Raw genomic sequence first — 18,609 nt, 5'->3', positions numbered from 1 at the left:
AAAATACAAGCAATATTCTGTATCTATGGACTACCCCTCCCGCAACTCCACAAAGGGGGAAGTTGTCTTCTTATGACTCTTCTTTGGGGGCATGCTTGTTCTTTAAAATTTTACAACATTCATTTTCAATAATTTTGTGGTTCTTTTCATTTTCATTGTTGAGGCCATTGTGTATATTGGTTTCCTGCCTCTACTTCTCTTTAACTTTATTTATATAGGTCTTTCTATGATTTTCTTTATTTATTGTGTTCACTATTCCTTACAACAGAGTAATATTCCATAGAATTCATGTACTACAATATGTTTTAGCCACTTCCCAATCAATGGGCATCTACTTTGTTTCCAGTACTTTGCCACTGCAAAAAGTGCTGCTATAAATCATTTTGGTGTCTGTGGAGCTTTGCTTTTTGTCAATAACCTCCTTTGGGTAGATGCCTAGCAGTGTAATTTCTGGGTCAAATGATATGAACATTCTAGTCATTTGTTTTGCATAATTTCAAATTTAAAAATGTCTATTAATAGTTATAGCCACACTTCATTATTTCAACAGAGCTATTTGTCACCTATTAGTTGCTAAGCATCAAACCAGGTGCTGGAGGGATACAAAGAGGTAGATGCCTTAGTGTTGTTTGTGGTCTTAGGAGTGTCTTTCTTGTCTCTTATTCCTTAGGGACATATCAGACTGGTATAATTAAACAGTTAATTTAACATATTAAAATACAATTATACTTAATTAATTCAAATGTTTAGTACTGGTATATATTATCCTATGTATAGTATGATAATAGTAAGAGTAATAACAGCTAATACACATACGCATATAGCACTTAGCATCTACTAGGCCCTGTGCTAAGTGCTTTACAATTATCTCATTTGATCTTCACAACAACCCTGGAAGAAAAGAAACTATTAATATACCCATTTTACAGATGAGGAAACTGAAACAAACAGAGGATAAGTGATTTGCCTAGGGTCACTCGGACACAAGGGTCTGATATAAGATTTGAACTCAGGTCTTCCTGACTCTAAACCCTAAGCTTAATCCACTGTGCCATCTAGTGGCCTCAGTGTATAATTAATGTTAGATAATACAAACATGATCAACAGATAGGTCATCCTTAACAAGTCAATGTTATTTAGAAGCATATAGGATTGAGACCATGAACTAACTGATATTTAATATATGGAAAAAATACTAATTAACTTTCAAAGAACTTGGAATTTAATAAGCCAGCTTTTCCAGATCCTAGCATTCCATAGTAACAAGATAGGTGTTTATAGATGTATATAAACTAATCCTTTCAGCTGAGCAGAGTCCACTTTGGGCAGGGACAGAATAAATTCTGAGCGGTTCTGGCGGTAGCACACTTTGTATTTAACCTTATTTACACTAAGATAGTACCTGCATTCCACTATTTAATTCATTTCAGTTCAGTTTAACTGAATTCAAACCTTTAAGGCCCTGTTAGTTGTAAGGTACCTATTAGGTGCTTGGTATAGTAGATAGAGAGAGCTAACTCCAAAGCCAGGAAAAACTGTTTTCGAATTCTGCTTCTGGCTGAGTGAGGACCATGGACAAGGAATTTAAACTCTTCATACTTTAGGCTGCTCTAAGACTTTAAGTGACAGAGAACTTGCCAATCTGTATTAATAGAGGGAGATTCCTTACCAAAGCGCTCCCCATACAAACAAAATCATAAGTCCAGTCCCTATTCCTATATGTAAGGCACTGGAGCAAGCACTGGAGATACAGATACAAAAATGAAGACATATGTATGTATGTATTAGATGACTTTTGCCATCCTAAGGAATATGGGGGAACAATGAGTTTCAAATGGTTCACTTGTCAGGATTTTACTACGTGATATTATTAGGAAGTCAGTCAGCCAACTAAGATTTATGAAGCATCTACTATGCTAGAAACACTATGCTAGATATACAAATACAGGAAGAAAGACAATTCCTAGCTTCAAGGAGTTTACATTCTAATCTAGGAAGAGAACGCAGAAGAGAACATTGAATGGTACTGGTAGTGAGGGAAGTGGCACCTGGATGAGGGACGTAGTAAAAGAAGTCTGGACGCAGCCTTAAGAGGGATGAGACTTAGTTGTCTTGGACACCTTTTCTAAATGGGAGTTCCTGGAGGATTCGTCCAATCAGAGTAAGAGATGACGGTGACAGGAGAGCAAACACAATGTATGTATTCTAGGATATATTCTTAGATTATTTTTACAATCTATTTTAATTTGGGTGAATAAAGAACTTTACATGCATCATCTCATTTGATCTTCATATAAACCTGTAAGGTAAATGCTATTATCATCCCCATTTTACAGATGGAGAAACTTAGACTGAAAGAAATCAGTTGATATGACTGGAGAATGGCTGCTAGAGATCTACTCCCAGATCCTCATTGCAAGAAAGTGCCCCAGTTGTAATTGCTGTTAATTGTTTTAGTCATGCCTGACTCTTCATGACCCCATTTTGGGTTTTTTTGTCACATTTGGGTTTTGTTTGCCATTTCCTTCTCCAGCTTCATGAGGAACTGAGGCAAACAAAATTAAGTAACTTGCTCAGGATCACACAGCTAGTAAGTATCTGAGGCCAGATTTGAACTCAGGTCTTCCTGGCTTCAGGCCCAGCATTCTATCTACTGTTCCCCTGGTGTTCCAGTGTAGCCACCTAATAATTTCCCACATGAACAATATCCAAGTCTTTATTATGGTCTCTAGTTATATGTCTTCCTGCAAGATTGAATCAACTATGAAACTCACACCTCCTCAGTTTGGGGATAAACTGATCATTTTCATTTTTCTATCCACTGTACTGTCTTGCCATAACAGTATAGATAAAGGATTCTTAATCTGGGACCCATAGATTTCGTGGGGTCCTTGAAATAGGAGAGGAAGGGGAAAATTGCATCTTTATTTTCACCAGCCTATGACTAAAATTTAATATTTCCTTCATTTGTTTTTTACATAATATTATTATGAGAAATGGTTAATAGACTTCATCAGGACTGCCAAAGGGATCCATGGTCTAGGTATTCCCTAACTCTGCAAAAATAACTCTGATGACTATTTTCAAGTTGATGTAACACATTGGAGAAGAAAGACTAGCAGACCAAGGCCAAAGTAAATGTTTCTTCCCATTTTAAAAGAAATGCTTATGAATGTTTTTCAATTTGCTGTACCTACGATTCTACTGATAGCTGATAGCAGTTCCCATATTCTTGACAGTATAGTTCTTTTTCAATTTTTCTGCAGATAAATAGCCTGACCAGAACCTATCAGAATCAGATCGCTGATTTCAGAAGAAATCTTAGTAAGAGATTAGCGGGAATGGAAATGGAAATAGGAAAGACATGTTATATTCCCTCTTTATTCCCTAGAGTCTGGATTTTTAAATATGAGAATGCCTCAAGGTCATGTCAAAATAGGAAATTGTCTTCATTAGTTCAAAGAATTTTGATTTTTTTCCTTCTTCAGACTACCTTGTTCTCCTCATTTTGCCTTAATTCTTGGAGAATGGTTTCTATCCTCCATATTTGCATTCCTCATCAGCAATCTGAATTCTCTTTTCCATCCTTCTCTACCTTCCCATTTCTTGAGAATTCTGTACTGAGATTCTTCTGTAGGTCCCGCCAATCAATCACTTTTTCTTCTCAGATTCTTGGAAGATTGTTAGCACTTAGGAGTGCTAAGGAGAAAGCTCTCCTTAGACTACTCCTAAATTATGACTCATGTTGGCAATGCTTTTGCAATGGTTTCATGTTTCATGAGAAAAGCTCCCAAAATGGAGGCAGACACATAGTTGTGTCAGTCAGCATTTTCTTAACTGAAAGAAACTTGATCTTAAAAATTGGCTGTGGTTTGCCCTGGCACCGTTTGGGTTACATGTTTCTTCAAAGGGGAAGGTAATGATGGTCAGCTTTCTTACTCCTCTGGAATTAAATTGTCGGTTGCTTAAGAACCCTGGATTCTACTCTAATCTTTTCATTTTGCTAGTAAAGAGACTGGGACCCTGAGAGCCAAAATAAAAAATAGGTTCCTGAAGATCCAACTGGTTATTGACATACTGGAGGGCAGATACTTCCTTTTCAATCTTGGAAGCCTCTCCTGACTTCCAGAGCATCATTCTGCATCCCTTAAGAAACTCAGTAAATATTAGTTGTTGAAAATGATGGTGTCAAGGATTCTGCAAATATAACTCCATTTTATTGAGTCTTCAAATTAAGCATCATACCTCAAATGTATGCTGTTATAATGAATGAAGGCCCTGAAGGGACAATTTCAATGTTGTCTGTTAAGTCAGTTCCTACAGTTTAAATTAGCTGTTGATGTAAAACTGCTGACATTTACATACTGCCTTAAGATTTTCTGTTGTTCAGTCATTACAGTCGTGTCCGACTCTTTGTGACAAAGATACTGGAGTAGTTCGCCATTTTCTTCTCCCACTCACTTTACAGATAAGGAAACTGATGTAAATGGAGTTAAGTGACTTGCCTAGAGTCACATAGCTAGTAAGCGTTTGAGGCTATATTTGAACTCATAAAGATGAATCTTTCTGACTGTAATAGCAATCAAATTAGGATCTTTTGCTGTTTTGTTTTACTAAAAGTGCCTTTGATTGAATAATATGGTTAAGGAAGATCTTTCCCAGGCAATAATGGGCCTGGCCATGGTGGGAAGCTTCATTAGGGGAGTGGTTTTGTAGGAGGGTCCCAAGTACCTTTTTGCTTCTTCTATTGAGGCGCTGGGTCAGAGGGTTATGTCCTCTGGCTCTAAAAAGTGTATAAATACTCTGAGGATGAGGTTTTACTTTGGCGCTTACTGACTGGAAGTATTTCTTTGGCCAGAGAGACTGTGGGAAGCCGGTAAGGAGTCCCCCCACATCCCCACCCCTCTTACCAAAACCAAGAAGCTGATGCTTCCCTTTCTGGAAACTCTCTGTAGGTATGTAATGGTCAGAAATAAGTGTGGATATAATGGTCAGGCAGTTTGGAAGCGCTGTTGGTTTATTTTTGATTTCTCTGAAATTTTGATTTTCTCTGATACCTGTGGCTAATTAAAGTGATTGTTAACCCCTTGAAAGCTGCTTTCTTTTTATGAAAGCAGATCGAAGAACCTGTTGCAGTAAGCCCCCCTGTGTATGTTGGGGTGCTTACTGATACACTGACTCCAAGCCCAGTACTCTATATACTGCACCCTCTAGCTAGCTTACTGTTTAAGGTTTGTCAAGTGTTTTCTAGACGTATTTCTTTTGAATATCACAACAACCACCATGATACACAGGTATTGAAGGTAGGAATGTTCCTTATTAAAGGTGAGGAGACAGAGTTTTCAGGATAAGTGCTTGAAATCATGGAGCTAAATATTAGATCTGCGGCTTAAATCCAGACTTTCCATTGTAATTTTTACCACTGGCAGAGACTTTGTCCCATGGCACACCTTAATTTCAAAGTCCCTATCTGAATCTTACACAGTGTTAAAAATCACCTTTGCCACTTCCTTGGTAAACAAGGGCCAGGTTAAAGAAGATATCATCCGTATGGTAATATGAGCTCTTAAAAAAAACAGTCATTTAAATTGTTAAGTTCAATCAAATGCCATTAAGGGTATCTTATTCCCTCTTTCCCCAACCAATTCTGAGCCCCAGAAAGGGGTTACTAAGAAAGTCTTAACAGTGTCTTGTTTAACTTTGGATCAGATAGGATTCCTTTTATTTCTTTCAAAATGGTAAGAATTAATTAATATAATCTATAATCACATTGATGGGAAAATTAATGGAAATTTTAATAAAAATATAACCTTAACAGGATTTGAACTTGTCCTTTGAAATATAAAGCTGACATTTTATCCACTGGGCAGCATAGTCCTCTGTTACCAGCTAAAAGAATTACAAAAACTCACTCCAGGAGGGTTCTATTGTTCTCTATATACAAGAGAAACATATTGAAAATGGCAAAGGATGAGTCATTAAAAATTAAAATGACTTTATAATATGACCAGACCTATTTTATATGTCATTTAGGATTCTATCAGTCTCGGTTCTCAGTGGTAGCAGCTAAACAGACTAGACAGGAGGTGACTGAGATTAGGAAAATATGCAAAAGTGGATGGGTTTCTCACTCTCAGAAGTTTGTACCTATACATGACATGAGAACGATTTGTTCAGTAGTATCTGTCTATTCGTGAACCCAGGGATTAGGTTCTCTTGGCAAAGATACTCTAGTGGTTTTCCATTTTTTTCTCCAATAGAATAAGGCAAACAGAGATTAAGTACGTTACCTAGCATCACACAGCTGGTAAGCGTCTGAGGCTGGATTTGAACTCAGTTCTTTCTGACTCCAGGACCTGCACTCTATCTATCCCCAGAGCTGTTCCATTGCCTTCTAATGAAAATGGCCACAAGGATAAAATTAAAGAAGTTTGAAAGTTGCTAATAGTAAGACGTTTAGACAGGTGACAGCATCAGGTCAGAACAAATCAGGGACCTAAACCTGTCACATGTGTAGATTTAATCAATCAACAAATATTTATTAAGTCCCTTCTGTATACCAGGTATTATACTAGGTGCTAGAGATGCAAAGTCAAAAGTGAAACAGTCCTCAAGGAGTTTACAATCAAACCATCAATTATTCAATTAATGCTCATCTATTAAATGCCTACTATATTCTATACTATGCCCTGAGGATGCTAAGAGAAAAGTGATAAAAAATAGATACTCTTCTCTATTAATGAGGAGTATAGTACAAACAGGTACAAATAGATGCAAGGGTTTTTGTTTGTTTTGTGGGGAAAGGGTGTTGAGGGGAAAACAGGCTTCTGGAGGGTGGAAAGAATAAGAAAAGGTCTCATGAATCAGGGCAGTGCTTGTTTTGACATTTAAGAACTATCATAAAATGGGCTTGATTAGTGTTGCCCAAAGCTGGGTTCTCATAACTGGAAATGAGATAGGAGGTGAGTCATTAGGAAAAAGTCAAGAACCTCACTACTGGATCCAAGTAAAAGGTGAGAAAGGAAGGGCAATGGCAGGAAGGCTGACTTTGAGATTTAGTTATGAATATATGTGCTGCATAGAAATGGGATGAATCCCAGAGGAGGCTAACTATCTGATTTTCTTGTTAAATATTTGTCAAATTTCTCAACATAGGTGCTGAACACACTGCTCAAACCACAGAGGCATTATCTAAAATTGAGTCCATGTACTTGTTTTTATCGTTACGCTGTTCATTTAATGTTCGTCAATATTGGAAAGTCAATAACAAACAATAAAAGTTGTGTGGGGGTGATGGTGGCGTATTATCAATCAGAAAACATTCAAGTCATCACACATCTAATATAGTTCACAAGGTGGTTGCCAGTGTTTTATAAACCTTTAAGCACTCCATTAACTCCAATTATTATGTTAGTATTATTATTGTTTCTGCTCTGAGTGACAGTGTAGTGCAGTGGTTATATGACCCAGGATAATTCACTGACCTCGCAGTACTTACTATAGGGGGCTCTCTGAGAGTATAAGTTAACAGAGGAGTATAGTATCAATGACCATAGATAGAGAGTATTTTTTCATCTGGGAGTTCTCTGTACCAAGGATATCACAAGTCCATTCTAAGTGCTACAATTGTATCCATGTTAGATGATGTCTGACCCTGAAGTTCAAAAAGGTTCTTCAGTGCCTTTTGAATAATAATGAATATAGTGACATTATATAACTTTTAAAAGTGTACAAAGTACTTGATACGTATTTTTTATTTTACAATGAAATGACTAATTTTATAAGTTAGCATATTTTATACATTAGTATTATATAATAATAATAACACATATAGCACTTATTTTTTTCAAAAATATTATTCTTATTTCATCCTCTCAATAATCCTGGGAAGTAAGTGCTATTATCATCTTCATTTTACTGGTAAGGAAACTGAGGCAGCAGAGGTTAAGTGAGTTTCTCTGGGTCACAGAATTAGTAAGTGTCAGAGGCTGGATTTAAACTCCAATGTCCTACATCTAGATCCAACACTCTAATCACTGCATCACCTAGCTGTCTAATTCTTTGAAAATTAAACATCCACACGTGCTTTGTGACTTCCTGGGAGCTCTTATTCCATCACCAAGAGGATACCCAACACACACACACACACACACACACACACACACACACACACACAGGATGGACAGACTTCATTTGACATGGTATGGGGCACAAAGAACGTCAATCAATTGCCTTTCATTTCTGATGTCACCAGCTCAACCGGTGACTTACAAACATTTATATTTCATTAATAGGCCCATATTTGAATCCTTTCCATATTGCAAAGAGACTCCAAAGTTGGCACTCTAGTGGCATAGCCTTAAAATGCAGTCATCAGTCATATCCTTGGTACAATGAGTTTGGGGGAGAGGACAGTAGTACTATTAGGCTTGGAGTCAGGAGACCTGAATATGAATTCCAATTTCTACATTCCCCATGGATGTGTATGATCAGGAGCAAGTTTCCTCTTCTTACTGAGCATTCTTTTCCTCATTTTTAAAATGCAGATAATTAAGTTTACACTAAAGACAACTTGAAATAGTAGGTCAACCATTATCAGACCAAATAATGGAGAATTTTACTATAGTAGAATGATAATTTTATCAATTCCTTGGATAAATACAAATAGGAGATGCTTATGAAATTTGAAAATAACACAAAACTAGGAGAGGGAAGTTAGCATACAGATGACAGAATCAAAATTTTAAAATATTCTAAAGGAACACCAAGCTAAATCTAATAAAATTAAATTCAGTAGAGATAAGTGCAATTCCTGCACTTAAATGCAAATTTTTTTTTAAAAAAATCAACTTTACTAGCATGAGGGAGACATGAATATAGAAAGCAGCTCTGAAAAGGATGGCAGGGGGTTAGAGGATTGCAAGCTCAATATAAGTCAGGAATATGATGTGGAGGTCAAAAATAAAAATCAAATGGAACCTTGGGCAGCACTGAGAGGCAAAGCTTCTGGGAAACATCTGCTTTCATCAGATTTCATATGCAGTATTGTATTCAGTTCTGGCCACTACACTTTGAGAAATACTTTGATAAATTAGACAAGGATAATTAGGATGATGAAGTGCCATGTTCTATGGGGCACTGTTGAAGGTCCTGGAGGTGTTTAGCTTTAATGAAAAAGACTGAGGGAGATATATAATAACTGTATGGATTGTGGATAGTCCTCCATGGTACTTTTGAAAGAGACCTGATTCTGAAGTTGGGGAACTTAGATTACAGTTCTACCTCCTGATGATTGACACCTCTGATCTTGACCAAGACTTTCCTCCCATACATTGAAATTGGACTTTATCATCTCTGAAATCCCTTTCAGCAGCAGATAATGTGAGCCAAGGAGCTCCAGCAGGAAGAACCAAAATCAAAGGGTGGAAGCTGGAAAGAAACAAGTTTAGGTTTGATGTCAGGGCAAAGGTTCCTAACAATCAGAGCAGTGCAGAAGTGTAATGGGCTGCCCAGAGATAGATTTTCTAACAAAAACTGAGTGATCACTTGTCAAATTTGTTACAGAAGTTAGTCATTTTGTATATGGGTAGAATATAATGGCAGCTGAGGTTACTTCCAACTCTCAAATTCTGTGACCAGTAGAAACAGAATCAATGATTTAGGTTTCCTTTTTTTTTTCTCTGTTAAAGGCAATTCAAGATGATATTGAAATCCATGATAAAGAAAATAGTTCCAGTCTTCATTTGTTTAGAACTCTTTTGATTCTATAGAAGCAATCTCTGAAGTTCTAAAGGTATACATGGATTAAAGTTATCCCTTAGCCTTCTGCCGAATCTGGAAGCAGCTTCTGACAGCTTCTGTATCTTTCCGTTTCTATTATTTTATACATTAGTTACAGAAACCCAGGGAGCAGCCATTACTATTTCTAGGGATGCCATAGGGTAATACAGAGGATCCCTGGCTGCCAAGAGTGCTATAAGAAATGACCTTAGTAGCCACTCTTTGGACCACTTCAGGCTTGGCTCCTAATAATGTGTTACTGTATTATTTGGCCCAAAATGTTTCCCCCTCAGTTTCCTTCTTTGCTATGTAGGCAAGCACTATGAGGTGTGGAAAAAGCATTTGGGGCCAAGTAATACAGTATACTTACAAAACGCTTGCTTCAACATGGCCTCGGTGTCTTAAAAGGGCCTGCATGCAACATGGCATGTGCGCACTGTGAGAATATTTTACACATGATGTAAGAAAGATTTTTAAAATTTCATAAATGTCAAATATAATTTTATTTTATTTTAAATGAATATTTATATTCAGGAGATTGTTCATTTATACATAATGAAATACACCTAAATTCCTTTTAATGAAATTGTCATTGATTTTTTGGGGGTGCTCATCTATTTATTATTGTTATTCTTTTTCTTTCTTTCTCTCTTTCTCTTTCTTTCCTTCTCGCTCTCTCTTTCTTTCTTTCCTCCCTCCCTTCTTTCTTTCTTTCTTTTATTTGTTTTGTTTAATAGAGCTGAGAAAAGTAGAGTAGATAGATTCTAATGTTAGAGTCAGAAAGACCTGCATTCAAATCTCTCTTCTGACAACAGTAGCTGTGTAGCCAAGGGCAGGTCATTTAACCTTTACTGCCTCAGAATGTTACTAGAACATTTTACTAAGCTATAGATGGGTTGCCAATCTGATTTGTCAGAGGAAGCAGATATTTCACTAAAAATGGGGAAACTAGATCTTTAACCCCAGGGTGACAAAACTTAGAGGGCTCCAACAGCATTTGAGTCTTTCAGTTGCCTAGAAACAAATGACCTTAACACCTAGATATCAAGACTATTGAGCTGAAATGGAAGCCATATCATTATAGCTCTGGCTGTATTGGAGGCAACACAATACGTTGGGGGCAGTAAAGAAAAGCAGCTAAAGAGTGTTAGATTTGAAGTCAAAGGACCCAGATTCAAATTCTTCTTCTGTTGTTTGCTACTTTGTGATGTTGAGTAAATTATTCAACCTGTGTGGTACTCAGTAACCTCTTTTACAAACTAAGGAGATTGTCAAAGAGATTAAAGAAAGAGTAAAATACCCATAGTTATTTTATAAATAAAATATAAATATTTGATAATTTATTTATAATTTATAAAAATATAAAATTCAGTATCTACAGCAGTTCTTTTATTGTGATAGCAAAGAACTAGAAATTAATGAAGTGGCCATCATTTGGGGAATGACTGAACAAATTTGTGTCGTATAAATATAATGTAATACTATTGTAGTATAAAGAGATGATGAAAGGAATAGTTTCAGGAAAAACTTGCATGACTTACATGAACTGACTCAGAGTGAAGTAAGCAGAACAATAAGAATAATTTGTACAATGACAAACAATTTTAGAAAAATTTAGCAATTCTTAACATGGCACCGTGGATGGGAAATGGGATGGACTAAAATATAGAGAACAAGACATATTTTGGAATGTAGTCAATGTGGGAATTAATTTTGTTTCACTATAAATAATTATTATAAGGGTTTGTGTTCCCCACCCCTTACCCCCATTGAGGAGGGAGAGCACAAGGAGCAAGAAAAAAATTGCTAATTTTAAAAAAGGAAATTTAATTAAAAATAAAATGATGTGGTTGAACTAGATTGCTTCTAAGGTCCTTTCTAGCTCCTAATCTATGACCTTCTGTACTTATGTTGACTCACTTGCACTCCTCTCTATATCTTCCACAGCTTCTCTCAGTGTTTAAAAGCCCATTTCATGCTACTTGCCCCAATATATTTTGTGCTACTTTCCTCAGTGTTAAATTGCTAGTAACAAATATAGGAAGAAATTTCCCATATAGAGAAATCCATAGGTCCCTTGTATATTATTTTCATTAAAAAAAAAAAATAATAAGAGAAGGAGAAAAAAATGTTCTATGTTGCAAAGCATTTCTTCAAAGCAGAACTACTAACACAAAAAGATTTTGGAATGCTATATTTCTGTTATTAGTAGTAGGCAAACATACTGGAAATGGTAAATTTTTACCCTTGTCAGCACTGTACCTCAGATTTCCCATCTAGAATAGTCTGATATGGATAATAATGGTGGAGTGTTCTTGCTGTCTTGGCTATAGTCATTACTGTGATGTTATTTTAGGACTAAGTCGTGTTTGCCCATTGGACCATAAAAGTGTGTCATGTAAATACAGGTTTTAGAACACACAATATACCGTCCATGTGCAGAAATATGCAGAATAAAAGCCTCATAAAATGTCTTTTAATAGTATTTGTGGAGCATGTGAAATAACTCCTTTTCAAAGTTAAATCACTTGGAAAAAAAAAAAAGGTCTCTCCTTTCAAAGACCCCGTAAGTAATTACAATGCATTATGCACTCTTCATGTGTCAATGTAAATTTTATTTTTAAATTGAAAGAATTTTTGATTGACACAGGACCACGCATCTGACCAACATTAACTAAACCTTTTATTTATTTATTTACGTTCACCTAGGTAGTTCTTTGAAATATCCCCATGCTGAGGAGAAGCGTGTGTGTGTGTGTGTGTGTGTGTGTGTGGTGACAAGCAAGGAGATATTGTGTTTATTCAGCCTATAACCACATATTTGGTGCTTTATCCTAGAATTAAATGTTGCCTGTAAACAGAATAAGCCTGTTAGAGGAGAAACCGTCTATGATAGCAGGCCTCTGGGGCTGCAACTGTACCATTGCTTACCAGGCCATACTCTGCATCAGATCCCATTAGCCTTTTATTAATTAATACTTAGTAAAAACAGAGGCTAATCATTTAGAAAGTGCTATACTTTGGAGCTTATCTGAGCCTGATGATTATATGCTGGAATGTTTGGAACCTAAGCTTTGTATTTTATCTTCTTCCTATGCTTTTGGTAAATGTTTCCTCCCCTCATCCCACCCCCATCAATATCAAAGAATAATGATGCCAGCCTAACAAAGTCAAAATCTTGCTACCAGACAGTGTATTTAATAAAAATAACTAAATTTATAATTGGTAGGATAGATGTGAGTCTTTGATGGCACCTTTACTTTTAAAATATTACCTTTAACTGGATGGTTGCGTATTTCATCTACTTAGTTATAAGAATGTGCTACCAAATTACATAAATGGCTTACTTAAAATCCCAAAAGCAAAGAATTAAAAGTACAATTTGAAATCTTTTCAACTTAACTCTGTGGTGGCTATTATTTGTATAAGGAGTAGCTATAAATTTTGCCTGATCTGCTCTAATTTGGTCAATGAAAGATAATGACTAATGAATAGAAACATTTTTATTTTTTTACCCATTGTTTAAAGTAACTCTTTCTAGGAAGTTTGGAGTAATTGAATCTGAAAAAGTGGCCTTAATTTAGTTTGGATCAAATGTATGAATTTCTTAAGGTTCAGGCTGGTCTTATTGTTTTTGGAAAATGCTATGATTCATAATCCAATCAGATTTTATTAAATATTTCTGTACCCCTTTGGATCATCAAATTGTTTTAATAATACATCCTCCTGTCAACTTGCACTAAATACAAATCTTTCAAAACAAATCTCTCCTCATGGTAAATTACAAAAAAATTAAGTGTAGAACAAGCATGGAAATTCTGTTTGGAGTTTTAAGATCCCAAAATATGATAGCAAAATAGTTCTGAATATTTACCAAATTTAAATTTAAGTTGGTGTCCCTATTACTAATAATTATTCTCCTTAGCTCAGGGATATTTAAATTGGGATCCATAAGCTTGTTTTGTTAAACTATTTTTATAACAGTATTTCAATATAATTGGTTTCCTTTATTATCCTATATATTTCATTTTAGTCATTTAAAAACATTATTCTGAGAAGAGATTCATAGATTTCACCAACCTGCCCAAGGGGTCCATAACACTAAAAAAAAAAAAAAAAAAAAAAAGGTTAAGATCTCTTCCTTAATTGGCATGTCTTCCTCATTTAAAGGACAGTTAAAGGCATCCTTTATTTTTTGTCCATTCCCGTCTCACTCCACCCACACTTAGATTTTGAAAAAGCGGTTCTTCAGATTGATTCCTGATCACTCTATTATGAATTCCTATAACAGTCTTGCTAGAGGCTCCATCCATGTGATTGCCATTGATGAAGTAATAGGTTTGGATACCAATCTCCTAATGACAAATAGAGTGTGTTTATTTCTAAAAATCATTGACAGGTTTCTCATGTCATTTCAGATTCATTATTTTTTACTATGAACAAACATTTCCTCAAATATTTTTGGAGCATCACCTATGGAAAAGGTCCAGAAGGTGAAGTCACAGATGAAAATCTGTCCCAATAGCTAATACTAGCTTCAGTTTCAATGGCATGGCATTTGGAAATTTCATAAGTATGCGTTCTCATTTTAATTTTTAAAATCATTATTTTTCTCCAGAAGAATAAGAAATATAGGAAGCCATTCTATAATGAAACTAGAATCTATTAATTTTATATTGTTATTTGTACTGGGGCAAAATGACCACAGGAAAACTAGTGCTATAAATAAATTTTACAAAGGTAGTAGAAACCTAGATTAGTTTTTGCTGAGAGATTTGTGTGGTTAAAATCTTTATTGAGTTTCCTGGTGATAGATTCCAAAAGGAGCCTCATGTAACCTTCTGGTTTCATTTTTCAAAATTTCTATCTGATAGATTTGGTTTGAACATATTACAATTCACGAAGGGGTTAGAGTTCATGGAAGAAGAAGGAAAAAAATCACCCGATATCCTGATGACAAAGTATCACGAAAAGGTACAGAGACTTAAATAAACATTTGAGATGTCTGATCTCTGTTTCCTTTGTGATTTAGTGCCTCAACCTCTCTTTTCCACAAATGCATCATCACTAAAATGCACTCAATATTGCCTACCTTCCTCACAAAAGAAACAGAATGGATTAACCAAATAATATGAAAAACATGGTAATTTAACCAATATGGCTGTCTATTATATTCTTACTTCACCCAATTGTAAGAGGAATAGATCTGCTTGCAGTAGAAATTGTCTCTCCCAGGTTATAGTTTTAAGCATTATCTCTGACCTCTAAACTGTTTCCAAGAGGCAAGAGTTAATGGTTCCTCCCTGCTGTCCCATGAAATCCCTGGAAGAAATTAATTTCCAGAAAATAATTTATATACTTGTAGAATCTGGTTTAATGAGTGGGAAATCATAATTCATTCACCTAACTTTTCCTTTTAGTGTTGAGGTAGGTGTCAACAATACATTCCTGGGCATTAAAAGAAGAAAGAGCCTTTCCATACTCCTTTCTTTGTTACATCATGCTGGGACACAGTCCCCAGAATTCTATGTCAAAAGAATTGGTAGATTTCATCCTCTTGCCGTGGGACTCATTGTTAAATGCCAAGCCTCCAGTGATAAGGCTTGGAAATTTTAGGCACTCTACCATTGCAGTGATGTTTATGATGGCACAACTTCTCCACACTGGAAGGCTGGGCATGTCAGGATAACCGAGGACCTACCATACAATGACCAACATCAGAGTGAATATATATAGAAAGAGTCAGAGAGACAGAGAGACTAGATAGATAGATGGATGGATGGATAGATGATAGATAGATAGATAGATGGATGGATAGATAGATAGATAGATAGATAGATAGATAGATAGATGATAGATAGATAGATAGAGAGATAGATAGATAATCTTGTTTCCTCTTCTTTGCTACCACCAAAAGAATTGCTAGTTTTTTGCTTTTTTTTTAGTGTATCGGTCTTTTTCATCTTTCTTTGATCTGTTTTTGGGTAGCAGCATTAGAAAATCAGGATTGTTTCTGTACTTGTCAGTATTTGTTCCAATGGCATACTTTCTTCCCTAGTTCAGAGATTCAGTGAAGGAGAGATTTTAAACACAGAGTAGGTAATTTATGGATGGAACAATGACAATATTAACTTTAAAGTTTGCAGAAGTCTTTATATGATTCTCAATCCTCACAAGCCCATGAAGTGGTTGTTATAATTCCTCCCCTCTCCCCTTTTGCTTTTGAGGAACTTAAATTCAATAAGGTTAAATAAAATATGAGGTTAAATGACTCCAAGTCACATATCTAGTGAATATCTGAGGTGATATTTGGATCCAGGACTTCCTAACACAAAATATAACCCTCCCTATCTAATATACTGCTCTATGAAATTATACTGCTGGTCCCTACCTCACAATACTATTGTGATAAGTCAAGTCAATGAGCATTTACTTTGTGCCAGACATTGCTCTTTGTATGATTTGTAAAGTTTAAAGGAGAAGGGAAGGGAAGAATAAATATTGAATATACTATATGCCAGGTCATGTGCTAAGTGCTGAAGATTAGGTGTTGATATAATCCCTATTTTCAGGTGAGGAAAATGAAGCAAACAAAATTTAAATCACTGAATCACATAGCTAGTGTGTATATAGTAAAATGCTATATACATGTGAGCTATTTGTGTTATTACTAGTTAGTGAATATTAGAAAACAGTGTAGGCAGGTCAACATGTCAATTTGGTAGTTTTTAAAATGATATATGAAAATATATTAGAAATACTAGATACTAGAAAAATTATCTGAGCATTCACTTCCAACAGATCATGAAGAGAAGTAACAAATAAAATCAAGATCTATCACTGGTGGATATAGTTAAAGTATTTTATTAAATTACAGGACAAGCATGGAAAGAGTGCCAGAAACAACAATACAATACAAAGGTCCTGGGTTTGGGACAAAGGGAGTTATACTTTTGCTGGCATATTACCTCACCTGGAAAATGTGGGAAAATTTAAAAATTTGATAGTCTGATATCTGATCATAGTTCTATCCTGGAAAGACCTTTGGTCATAATAGCAAAGAAAGTATTATTAAAAGAGAGAGAAAAAAAATCAAAAAACAACATACACTATACAATCCTTATTGTGGTGTATAGGATGTTTCAGGAGGACTTGTACTTCTGGTGTGAGAGTTTACCAAGCCCTTTTCAGGCCTGCTCATTCACCTTTGGTATCTACCTTACAGCCAACTGTCACCTGTGGCTCTAAGAAGCTAGCATGCACAGCAATCACACCCCAGTAAAACTGTTTTGGCAGGAGGGCTAAACCATGTTGAGGGTAACTGACAGGCCTCACACTCATTGGTCAGTTAAGGGAATGTCTACCCCAGGCTTGTGAGGACTTCCCCCAGTACAATGTGCAGATAAGAATGATTTGTTCTAAAGTCCATGAAGGCAGTCAAAGCAGTTGAAGCAGGTACAGTGGAGTGCTTAGAAATTGGTTAGAAATTGAAGTGACTAAGGTCATCTACTGCATCTCAGGTCATCAATAATCATCTTGACTTTTATCTTGCTGCTGGATATCAATGATTCTGGGAGAATGAGGCTGATCACTTTGTGCAACTCTCTCTCACTTAAATACAATTCACTCACTAGTCACTTGAGTCAAGATATCACCCCATAATATCATCAGTCCTCTTAGAAAATGAAGGATGAACAACGATTATCCCCATTACTTACCTTGAATGCTCCACGTACCATATATAGCCTCAGCATGAGGGATCTTCTCATCCCAGCGATTTTTTCTTACTGAATACAATCAGAAAAAATATTCTTAGTTTCATTATTGAGAAGAGATATATTCTTTAAGATGTATCTGTAGAACACTTTGAGCACTTGTCCATCTATATCCATCTACCTAAAGTAGATTACATATGCAAGTAGAGTGAGTAAATGTATTGCTGTCTTTCCTCTTAGGTATCAGGAATGGGAATGCTTTACCCAAAAGAAGAAATTCCACTAAGGACCAAGAAATCACTCCATTAATTCCCCAAGTCTATCTCCATTTTAGTGATGAGTTCTTAACCTGGGGTCCATGGACCTAATGGGTATCTGTTATGATAGTTTTTAGGACATTTGTTAGCTTGATTGGAAGAAAAAAATATTTTTTCCCCTCTACCTAAAATATAGCAGTTTTTTCATTATGTTAAATGCCTTATTCTGAGAAGGTATACATGACAAAAAATAGGTAAGAATCCTTAAATTAGATTCAGTTACCCAAACCAAACAAGTTGTTAACTGCCCTTATTAGTTACTCTTCTGACTGTCTCCTGTGTTCCCTAACACATATGTGTCCTAAAGTTGCTACCATTCACTTTGGTGACATTTGGCAGTCAGTTTGGACTTCACTTTCCTCATCTATAAAATGAGGCAGTTGGACTCAATGGTTTATTTTTAAAATTTATTAAATACTATTTTACTTATCCCAATTATGTGTAAAATAATTTTTAACATTCTTTTTTTAAATTGAATTCTAAACTCTCTCACCTTCTTCAGCACCCTCCTCCCTGAAAGGTTAAGCAATTTTATATAGGTTATACGTGTGTAACCATGGAACACATATTTTCATATTGGCTATGAAAGAAAACCCAGACCAAGACACATACACACACATGTACACACACACACACACTCACACTTAACACGTGGGAAATAGTAAGCTTTGATCTGCATTTAAACTCTTTCTCTGGAGGTGTTTAGTATTTTTCATTATGAGTTCTTTGGAATTATCTTGGATCCTTATTTTGCTGAGAATAGCTATCATATAGCATTGTACTATATTGCTGTTACC

The sequence above is a fragment of the Notamacropus eugenii genome, chromosome 5 (assembly GCF_028372415.1).
Source record: "Notamacropus eugenii isolate mMacEug1 chromosome 5, mMacEug1.pri_v2, whole genome shotgun sequence".
Taxonomy (NCBI): Eukaryota; Metazoa; Chordata; class Mammalia; order Diprotodontia; family Macropodidae; genus Notamacropus; species Notamacropus eugenii.
The sequence above is the reverse complement of the archived record's forward strand: the minus strand, read 5'-3'. Positions refer to the sequence as shown.